This window comes from Oncorhynchus masou, unplaced genomic scaffold (assembly GCF_036934945.1).
Source record: "Oncorhynchus masou masou isolate Uvic2021 unplaced genomic scaffold, UVic_Omas_1.1 unplaced_scaffold_1300, whole genome shotgun sequence".
Classification (NCBI taxonomy): domain Eukaryota; kingdom Metazoa; phylum Chordata; class Actinopteri; order Salmoniformes; family Salmonidae; genus Oncorhynchus; species Oncorhynchus masou.
Genome location: NW_027002854.1, coordinates 163,044 through 174,101, shown reverse-complemented (window position 1 = coordinate 174,101; position 11,058 = coordinate 163,044). Strand labels below are relative to the sequence as shown.

The 11,058-nt window shown below is 46.4% G+C and overlaps 1 pseudogene; it reads left to right on the top strand.

Annotated features, from left to right (window-relative positions):
• The first annotated feature begins 1,189 nt into the window (after nt 1-1,189).
• The window catches only part of LOC135530249 (transforming acidic coiled-coil-containing protein 2-like), a 106,338-nt pseudogene continuing 96,469 nt past the window's right edge, over nt 1,190-11,058 (top strand).

The window sequence follows — 11,058 nt, the reverse complement described above, 5'->3', positions numbered from 1 at the left end:
CAGTTTTATTGCTTCTTTAATCAGGACAGCAGTTTTCAGCTGTGCTAACGTAATTGCAAAAGGGTTTTCTAATGATCAATTAGCCTTTTAAAATGATAAACTTGGATTAGCTAACACAACGTGCCATTGGAATACAGGAGTGATGGTTGCTGATAATGGGCCTCTGTTCGCCTATGTAGATATTCCATTAAAAAATCAGCCGTTTCCAGCTACAATAGTCATTTTCGACATTAACAATGTCTACACTGTCTTTCTGATCAATTTGATGCTATTTTAATGGAACATAAATGTGCTTTTCTTTCAAAAACAAGGACATTTCTCAGTGACCCCAAACTTTTGAACGGTATATCTATTCTATATACTTTCCGTATATGAAAACACCATTACCTCTCTCTTATTTTAAACCCTCTGCTACTTTTCAGACCCTTCCAGCCTCTGGAGCCTTTGGAGTCTCCTGTAGCAGAGTTTCATACCCTCTCTGAAGAGACAGCCACCCCTCTGGGCCAGAGAGAAGACACACTAGTGAAGGAAGAGGAGCTACCAGGACAGGAGCTACCAGGACAGGAGAAGATCTTTCCTCTACCAGGACAGGAGCTACCAGGGCAGGAGAAGACCTTTCCTCTACCAGGACAGGAGCTACCAGGACAGGAGAAGACATTTCCTCTACCAGGACAGGAGAAGACATTTCCTCTACCAGGACAGGAGAAGACCATTCCTCTACCAGGACAAGATAAGACCTTTCCTCTACCAGGACAGGAGCTACCAGGACAGGAGAAGACCATTCCTCTACCAGGACAGGAGAAGACCATTCCTCTACCAGGACAAGAGAAGACCATTCCTCTACCAGGACAGGAGCTACCAGGACAGGAGAAGACCATTCCTCTACCAGGACAGGAGAAGACCTTTCCTCTACCAGGACAGGAGAAGACCTTTCCTCTACCAGGACAGGAGAAGACCTTTCCTCTACCAGGACAGGAGAAGACCATTCCTCTACCAGGACAGGAGAAGACCATTCCTCTACCAGGACAGGAGAAGACCATTCCTCTACCAGGACAGGAGAAGACCATTCCTCTACCAGGACAGGAGAAGACCATTCCTCTACCAGGACAAGATAAGACCTTTCCTCTACCAGGACAGGAGAAGACCTTTCCTCTACCAGGACAGGAGAAGACCATTCCTCTACCAGGACAGGAGAAGACATTTCCTCTACCAGGACAGGAGAAGACCATTCCTCTACCAGGACAAGATAAGACCTTTCCTCTACCAGGACAGGAGCTACCAGGACAGGAGAAGACCATTCCTCTACCAGGACAGGAGAAGACCATTCCTCTACCAGGACAAGAGAAGACCATTCCTCTACCAGGACAGGAGCTACCAGGACAGGAGAAGACCATTCCTCTACCAGGACAGGAGAAGACCATTCCTCCACCAGGACAGGAGAAGACCATTCCTCTACCAGGACAGGAGAAGACCATTCCTCTACCAGGACAAGAGAAGACCATTCCTCTACCAGGACAGGAGCTACCAGGACAGGAGAAGACCATTCCTCTACCAGGACAAGATAAGACCTTTCCTCTACCAGGACAGGAGAAGACCATTCCTCCACCAGGACAGGAGAAGACCATTCCTCCACCAGGACAGGAGAAGACCATTCCTCCACCAGGACAAGAGAAGACCATTCCTCTACCAGGACAGGAGAAGACCATTCCTCCACCAGGACAGGAGAAGACCATTCCTCTACCAGGACAGGAGAAGACCATTCCTCCACCAGGACAGGAGAAGACCATTCCTCCACCAGGACAGGAGAAGACCATTCCTCTACCAGGACAGGAGCTACCAGGACAGGAGAAGACCTTTCCTCTACCAGGACAGGAGAAGACCATTCCTCCACCACAACAGGACAGTGGGTGAGTTCACAGACCCATGTTTAACATCACAGCTCTGCAGATATGTCTTTCTTCCCTTTCCTTTTCAGGTTGATGAAACCTCTAATGGGCAGCAGCTACAGTCTGTCTGTCTGTCTGTCTGTCTGTCTGTCTGTCTGTCTGTCTGTCTGTCTGTCTGTCTGTCTGTCTGTCTGTCTGTCTGTCTGTCTGTCTGTCTGTCTGTCTGTCTGTCTGTCTGTCTGTCTGTCTGTCTGTCTGTCTCCTGTCCCTGGCTCCTGTCCCTGGCTCCTGTCCCTGTCTCCAGTCTCCATGTCTATCTATAGTCTGTCTGTCTATCTATAGTCTGTCTGTCTGTCTCCTGTCCCTGGCTCCTGTCCCTGTCTCCAGTCTCCATGTCTATCTATAGTCTGTCTGTCTGTCTATCTATAGTCTGTCTGTCTGTCTGTCTGTCTGTCTGTCTGTCTGTCTGTCTATAGTCTGTCTTTCTGTCTGTCTGTCTGTCTTTCTGTCTGTCTGTCTGTCTGTCTGTCTGTCTGTCTGTCTGTCTGTCTGTCTGTCTGTAATAATGTACAAATTGTTGAGTATGAAAGGGATGATAAATAAACAGATAAATATGGGTTGTATTTACAATGGTGTTTGTTCTTCACTGGTTGACCTTTTCTCATGGCAACAGGTCACATTTCTTGCTGCTCTGATGGCACACTGTGGTATTTCACCCAGTAGATATGGGAGTTTAACAAAATTGGATTTGTTTTCAAATTCTTTGTGGGTCTGTTTAATCTGAGGGAAATGTGTGTCTCTAATTTGGTCATATATCTGACAAGAGGTTAGGAAGTGCAGCTCAGTTTCCACCTCATTTTGTGGGCAGTGTGAATAGCCTGTCTTCTCTTGAGAGCCAGGTCTGCCTACAGTATGGCAGCCTCTCTCAATAGCAAGGCTATGCTCAGTCAGTCACATTGGTTAGGTATCCAGTTCGCTCTGTTTTTTTGTTAATTCTTTCCAATGTATAAAGTAATTATCTTTTTGTTTTCTCATGAATTCGTTGGGTCTAGTGGGGCTCAGTGGGGTGTGTTTGTGTTGCTGTCCTGGGGCTCTGTGGGGTGTGTTTGTGTTGCTGTCCTGGGGCTCTGTGGGGTGTGTTTGTGTTGTTGTCCTGGGGCTCTGTGGGGTGTGTTTGTGTTGCTGTCCTGGGGCTCTGTGGGGTGTGTTTGTGTTGCTGTCCTGGGGCTCTGTGGGGTGTGTTTGTGTTGCTGTCCTGGGGCTCTGTGGGGTGTGTTTGTGTTGCTGTCCTGGGGCTCTGTGGGGTGTGTTTGTGTTGTTGTCCTGGGGCTCTGTGGGGTGTGTTTGTGTTGTTGTCATGGGGCTCTGTGGGGTGTTTTGTGTTGCTGTCCTGGGGCTCTGTGGGGTGTGTTTGTGTTGCTGTCCTGGGGCTCTGTGGGGTGTGTTTGTGTTGCTGTCCTGGGGCTCTGTGGGGTGTGTTTGTGTTGTTGTCCTGGGGCTCTGTGGGGTGTTTTGTGTTGCTGTCCTGGGGCTCTGTGGGGTGTGTTTGTGTTGCTGTCCTGGGGCTCTGTGGGGTGTGTTTGTGTTGCTGTCCTGGGGCTCTGTGGGGTCTAGTTGTGTTGCTGTCCTGGGGCTCTGTGGGGTGTGTTTGTGTTGCTGTCCTGGGGCTCTGTGGGGTGTGTTTGTGTTGCTGTCCTGGGGCTCTGTGGGGTGTGTTTGTGTTGTTGTCCTGGGGCTCTGTGGGGTGTTTTGTGTTGCTGTCCTGGGGCTCTGTGGGGTGTGTTTGTGTTGCTGTCCTGGGGCTCTGTGGGGTGTGTTTGTGTTGCTGTCCTGGGGCTCTGTGGGGTCTAGTTGTGTTGCTGTCCTGGGGCTCTGTGTGGGTCTAGTTGTGTTGCTGTCCTGGGGCTCTGTGCGGTCTAGTTGTGTTGCTGTCCTGGGGATCTGTGGGGTCTGTTGCTGTCCTGGGGCTCTGTGGGGTCTAGTTGTGTTGCTGTCCTGGGGCTCTGTGGGATCTGTTTGTGTTGCTGTCCTGGGGCTCTGTGGGATCTGTTTGTGTTGCTGTCCTGGGGCTCTGTGGGGTCTGTTTGTGTTGCTGTCCTGGGGCTCTGTGGGGTGTGTTTGTGTTGCTGTCCTGGGGCTCTGTGGGGTGTGTTTGTGTTGCTGTCCTGGGGCTCTGTGGGGTGTGTTTGTGTTGCTGTCCTGGGGCTCTGTGGGGTGTGTTTGTGTTGCTGTCCTGGGGCTCTGTGGGGTCTAGTTGTGTTGCTGTCCTGGGGCTCTGTGGGGTGTGTTTGTGTTGCTGTCCTGGGGCTCTGTGGGGTGTGTTTGTGTTGCTGTCCTGGGGCTCTGTGGGGTGTGTTTGTGTTGCTGTCCTGGGGCTCTGTGTGGTCTAGTTGTGTTGCTGTCCTGGGGCTCTGCGGGGTGTGTTTGTGTTGCTGTCCTGGGGCTCTGTGGGGTGTGTTTGTGTTGCTGTCCTGGGGCTCTGTGGGGTCTAGTTGTGTTGCTGTCCTGGGGCTCTGTGGGGTGTGTTTGTGTTGCTGTCCTGGGGCTCTGTGGGGTCTAGTTGTGTTGCTGTCCTGGGGCTCTGTGGGGTCTAGTTGTGTTGCTGTCCTGGGGCTCTGTGGGGTGTGTTTGTGTTGCTGTCCTGGGGCTCTGTGGGGTCTAGTAGTGTTGCTGTCCTGGGGCTCTGTGGGGTCTAGTTGTGTTGCTGTCCTGGGGCTCTGTGGGGTCTAGTTGTGTTGCTGTCCTGGGGCTCTGTGGGGTGTGTTTGTGTTGCTGTCCTGGGGCTCTGTGGGGTCTAGTTGTGTTGCTGTCCTGGGGCTCTGGGGTGTGTTTGTGTTGCTGCCCTGGGGCTCTGTGGGGTCTAGTAGTGTTGCTGTCCTGGGGCTCTGTGGGGTGTGTTTGTGTTGCTGTCCTGGGGCTCTGTGGGGTCTAGTAGTGTTGCTGTCCTGGGGCTCTGTGGGGTGTGTTTGTGTTGCTGTCCTGGTGCTCTGTAGGGTGTGTTTGTGTTGCTGTCCTGGTGCTCTGTGGGGTGTGTTTGTGTTGCTGTCCTGGGGCTCTGTAGGGTGTGTTTGTGTTGTAGTCCTGGGGCTCTGTGGGGTGTGTTTGTGTTGCTGTCCTGGTGCTCTGTAGGGTGTGTTTGTGTTGCTGTCCTGGTGCTCTGTGGGGTGTGTTTGTGTTGCTGTCCTGGGGCTCTGTAGGGTGTGTTTGTGTTGCTGTCCTGGGGCTCTGTGGGGTGTGTTTGTGTTGCTGTCCTGGGGCTCTGTGGGGTCTAGTTGTGTTGCTGTCCTGGGGCTCTGTGGGGTATGTTTGTGTTGCTGTCCTGGGGCTCTGTGGGGTGTGTTTGTGTTGCTGTCCTGGGGCTCTGTGGGGTATGTTTGTGTTGCTGTCCTGGTGCTCTGTGGGGTGTGTTTGTGTTTGTGAACAGAGCCCCAGGACCAGCTTACTTAGGGACTCTTCTCCAGGTGATGGTTTTGTTTTGTTATGGAAGGTTTGGAAATCGTTTCCTTTTAGGTCTTTTCTGGGTATTGAAATTGTCATAATTATGCTCTGAAGGCATCATTTTGTGTTTTACGTTGTACACTGAGGATGTTTTGGGGGTCTCAATTTGGTGTTTTTCCCATTTTGTGGATTGTAGATCATCAGCAAACAGGAGACATTTGACTTCAGATTCCAGTAGGGTCGGATGCTGCAGACTGTTCTAGTGCCCGCGCCAAGTCATGTATATATGTATGTTGAAGGTGGCTCCTCTTCCTGTTTGGGCGGAGCTCGGGCGGAGCTCGGTGGTCGTAGTCGCTGGTCGGTGTTGGCACTGCGCCGTACCAAGGGAGGGTTTGTGTGGAAGATTCATTTACGTTCCCATTTTCATAATAGTCAGCAAAAAGTGTCTCTTTATTTTCCACAAGGAGCTTATTTTTTTACTCTTTTTCATGCCTTCTCATTTTTTATATCCAAGGGGTACTGTATTGTATTGACCTCTGAACAGCGGTTCAAAGGCCTCTGCATTTGGGTAGGGATGAATATGTGAAACTTTCCTGCCATTGTTGGGCTCAAGGGCTTTGACACCTCTCACTTCACACCTCAGTGCTAATTGAAGTTGCAGTTAGATCTGTTCTGTCCTAGTAAGCTTGGTAGCCTTAATGTAGCATTCACTCCTTATAAAGTAAAATAGATTATTGTAATGTATTTTTCTTCTTGGCTGTAAAAGTAGCTTCAGACTAAACATTACTCACTCAGTTCCAGGTTGGACAGTTTTTTCAGGTTTCTGTTGTGCTTCTTTTGATGGTCGTTGGTTTGCCAGAGCTTTAAAGTCCTTCGGAATAAGAATCTTTGGTAGTAGGAATCCTTCCTGGTAATTGTGTCAAACATCAGGTTGTTGGTTTGTAGTTCTGATTTGGAGTGAAGGTTAAATCTATATTTTTGTTGTAAGAACATGCTGATAAATTCAGGAGCTCATCTGCTCTCTCTCTCTGTCTCTCTGTCTCTCTGTCTCTCTCTCTCTCTCTCTCTCTCTCTCTCTCTCTCTCTCTCAATTCAATTCAAGGGGCTTTATTGGCATGGGTAACATGTGTTAACATTGCCAAAGCAAGTAAGGTAGATAATATATAAAGTGAAATAAACAATAAAAATTAACAGTAGACATCACACATACAGAAGTTTCAAAACAATAAAGACATTACAAATGTCATATTATATATATATATACAGTGTTTTTACAATGTACAAATGGTTAAGGACACAAGATAAAATAAATAAGCATAGATATGGGTTGTATTTACAATGGTGCGTGTTCTTCACTGGTTGCCCTTTTCTCGTGGCAACAGGTCACAAATCTTGCTGCTCTGATGGCACACTGTGGAATTTCACCCAGTAGATATGGAAGTTTTTCAAAATTGGATTTGTTTTTGAATTCTTTGTGGATCTGTGTAATCTGAGGGAAATATGTCTCTCTAATATGGTCATACATTAGGCAGGAGGTTAGGAAGTGCAGCTCAGTTTCCACCTCATTTTGTGGGCAGTGAGCACATAGCCTGTCTTCTCTTGAGAGCCATGTCTGCCTACGGCGGCCTTTCTCAATAGCAAGGCTATGCTCGCTGAGTCTGTACATAGTCAAAGCTTTCCTTAATTTTGGGTCAGTCACAGTGGTCAGGTATTCTGCCGCTGTGTACTCTCTGTGTAGGGCCAAATAGCATTCTAGTTTTGCTCAGTTTTTTTGTTAATTCTTTCCAATGTGTCAAGTAATTATCTTTTTGTTTTCTCATGATTTGGTTGGGTCTAATTGTGCTGCTGTCATGGGGCTCTGTGGGGTGTGTTTGTGAACAGAGCTCCAGTACCAGCTTGCTTAGGGGACTCTTCTCCAGGTTCATCTCTCTGTAGGTGATGGCTTTGATGTGGAAGGTTTGGGAATCGCTTCCTTTTAGGTGGTTATAGAATTTAACAGCTCTTTTCTGGATTTTGATAATTAGTGGGTATCGGCCTAATTCTGCTCTGCATGCATTATTTGGTGTTCTACGTTGTACACGGAGGATATTTTTGCAGAATTCTGAGTGCAGAGTCTCAATTTGGTGTTTGTCCCATTTTGTGAAGTCTTGGTTGGTGAGCGGACCCCAGACCTCACAACCATAAAGGACAATGGGCTCTATGACTGATTCAAGTATTTTTAGCCAAATCCTAATTGGTATGTTGAAATTTATGTTCCTTTTGATGGCATAGAATGCCCTTCTTGCCTTGTCTCTCAGATCGTTCACAGCTTTGTGGAAGTTACCTGTGGTGCTGATGTTTAGGCCAAGGTATGTATAGTTTTTTGTGTGCTCTAGGGCAACAGTGTCTAGATGGAATTTGTATTTGTGGTCCTGGTGACTGGACCTTTTTTGGAACACCATTATTTTGGTCTTACTGAGATTTACTGTCAGGGCCCTCTCTCTCTCTGTCTCTCTCTGTCTCTCTCTCTCTGTCTGTCTCTCTCTCTGTCTCTCTCTCTGTCTCTCTCTGTCTCTCTCTCTCTCTCTCTCTCTCTCTCTCTCTCTCTCTCTCTCTCTCTCTCTCTCTCTCTCATACACTTAGTCAGAAGTTTACATACACTTGGAGTCATTAAAACTCTTTTTTTTAAACCACTACACAAATGTATTATTAACAAACTATAGCTTTGGCAAGTCGGTTAGGACATCTAATTTGTGCATGACACAAGTCATTTTTACAACAATTGTTTACAGACAGATTATTTCACTTATAATTCACTGTTTCACAATTCCAGTGGTTCAGAAGTTTACATACACTAAGTTGAATGTGCCTTTAAACAGCGTGGAAAATTCCAGAAATTATGTCATGGCTTTAGAAAATTGTGATAGGCTAATAGACATAATTTGAGTCAATTGGAGGTGGATGTATTTCAAGGCCTACATTCAAACTCAGTGCCTCTGCTTGACATCATGGGAAAATCAAAATAAATCAGCTAAGACCTCAGAAAAAAATTGTAGACCTCCACATGTCTGGTTCATCCTTGGAGCGTACTTTGGTGCAAATCAATCCCAGAACAGCAGCAAAGGACATTGTGAAGATGCTGGAGGAAACAGGTACAAAAGTATCTATATTCACAGTAAAACGAGTCCTATATCGACATAACCTGAAAGGCCGCTCAGCAAGGAAGAAGCCACTGCTCCAAAACTGCCATAATAAAAAAAGCCAGATTATGGTTTGCAACTGCACATGGGAACAAAGATCGTCAAGGTATTGGAGTGGCCATCACAAAGCCCTGACCTCAATCCCATAGAAAATTGTGGGCAGAACTGAAAAAGCGTGTGTGAGCAAGGAGGCCAACAAACCTGACTCAGTTACACCAGCTCTGGCAGCTCTGTCAGGAGGAATGGGCCAAAATTGACCCATCTTATTGTCTGAAGCTTGTGGATGGCTACCCGAAATGTTTGACCCAAGTTAAGCAATTTAAAGGCAATGCTACCAAATACTAATTGAGTGTATGTAAACTTCTGACCCACTGGGAATGTGATGAAAGAAATCAAACCTGAAATAAATCATTCTCTACTATTATTCTGACATTTCACATTCTTAAAATATAGTGGTGATCCTCACTGACCTAAGACAGTGAATTTTTACTAGGATGAAATATTAGGAATTGTGAAAAACTGAGTTTAAATGTAGTTAGCTAAGGTTTATGTAAACTTCCGACTTCAACTGTAGGTGCTACTGAGTGTTTTGTGTGTGTGTGTAAGAGAGAGAGAGAGTATGTGTTGAGTGTGTGTGTTGAGTGTGTGTGTGTACGTATAGTATATACTATTATATTACAGCCCCTGGGAGGTTGTCCTTGCTTTCAGTCCCTCTCTGGCTCTGTGAGTGGCTCTTAGCTGGAGCTGTGGACTGTGTGTGTGTGTATTTGTGCATGTGTGCGTGTGCGTGCGTGTGTATCGGTGGGAGGAATTTGAGGCAGACGCTCAGCACAGCCCTGCTCAGAAGTCATCTGCTCACAGGGCGGGTTCAGAAGAAACACACGTGTGTTTGAGAAAGAAAGACAGAGAAGAGTAGGACTGTGCTGTGTATCTGGTAGGTGGAGTGTATCTACAGCTCTTCTCCAGTAGACTGGTTATTGGGTGACTTGAGGTGAGGTGAGTTTCTGTTGCTCTACACGTTGTGTTGCTGTTAGAAGTTTTCTCTTTGCTGGCCTGTTTGTCATTCTGTGGTGCTGTTTCTGTCTGTCTCTATGTCTCTCTGTTTCTCACTCTGTTTCTGTCTGTCTCTCTGTCTGTTTCTCTCTCTGTCTGTTTCTCTCTCTCTCTCTCTCTCTCTCTCTCTCTCTCTCTCTGTTTCTCTCTCTCTCTGTTTCTCTCTCTCTCTGACTCTCTTTCTCTGTTTCTCTCTCTCTCTGTTTCTCTCTCTATCTCCCTGTCTTTCTGTGTCTCTCTCTCTGTCTCTCTGTCTCTCGCTCTGTTTCTCTCAATTCAATTCAATTCAATTCAAGAGGCTTTATTGGCATGGGAAACATGTGTTAACATTGCCAAAGCAAGTGAGGTAGATAATATACAAAAGTGAAATAAAAAATAAAAATTAACAGTAAATATTAAACATACAGAAATTTCAAACCAATAAAGACATTACAAATGTCATATATATATATACATACAGTGTTGTAACAATTTACAAATGGTTAAAGAACACATGGGAAAATAAATAAGCATAGATATGGGTTGTATTTACAATGGTGTTTGTTCTTCACTGGTTGCCCTTTTCTCGTGGCAACAGGTCACAAATCTTGCTGCTCTGATGGCACACTGTGGAATTTCACCCAGTAGATATGGGAGTTCATCAAAATTGGGTTTGTTTTTCGAATTCTTTGTGGATCTGTGTAATCTGAGGGAAATATGTGTCTCTAATATGTTCATACGAAGGCGACTCTCCTCGACGTTATCCTCACAAATGATCCTGAAAGGTATCAGTCTGGTGTTTTCTGTAATGACCTTAGGGATTACTGTTTTACAGCCTGTGTTCGTAATGGCTGCTCAGTGAAACAACCTGTCCTGATTTGTCATAGACATTTGCTAAAAAACTTTAATGAGTAAGCCTTCCTTCATGACCTGGCCCCTATGGTATAGAATCAGCTTGATCCCCTCTGTCGAAGACTCTTGGACCTTCTTGTTTGATATTTTCAGTGGTATTGTTAACAAACACGCCCCCATAAAGAAAATGAGAATTAAAAACAGGTTCAGTCCCTGGTTCGACCGTGATCTTGCAGAGTTACTCCACCTCAAGAATTGCATTTGGCGAAAGGCTCGGGACACACATACTCAGACTGACTGGCTCTCGTTCAGGCAAATGAGAAATAAGTGCACTCAGGCCAAAGTTTTAAGGAGCAGTTCTCTCTCTCTGTGGGTTTAACCCCAAGAAGTTCTGGAAAACGATTAAAGACCTGGAGAATAAACCCTCCTTCTCACAGCTGCTCATGTCCCTTAATGATGAAGAAGTGGTTGTTACTGACAAGAAGCACATGGCTGAGCTGTTTAATCACCACTTCATCAGGATTCCTATTTGACTCAGCCACGCCTCCTTGCCTGTCCAACATTTCCTCATCACCCACCCCTTCTAATGCGACCCGCCCCGATGCTTCTCCCTCTCTTTCCCCTGCCCCGCTACAAAGTTTCTCCCTGCAGGCAGTCACTGAGTCAGAGGT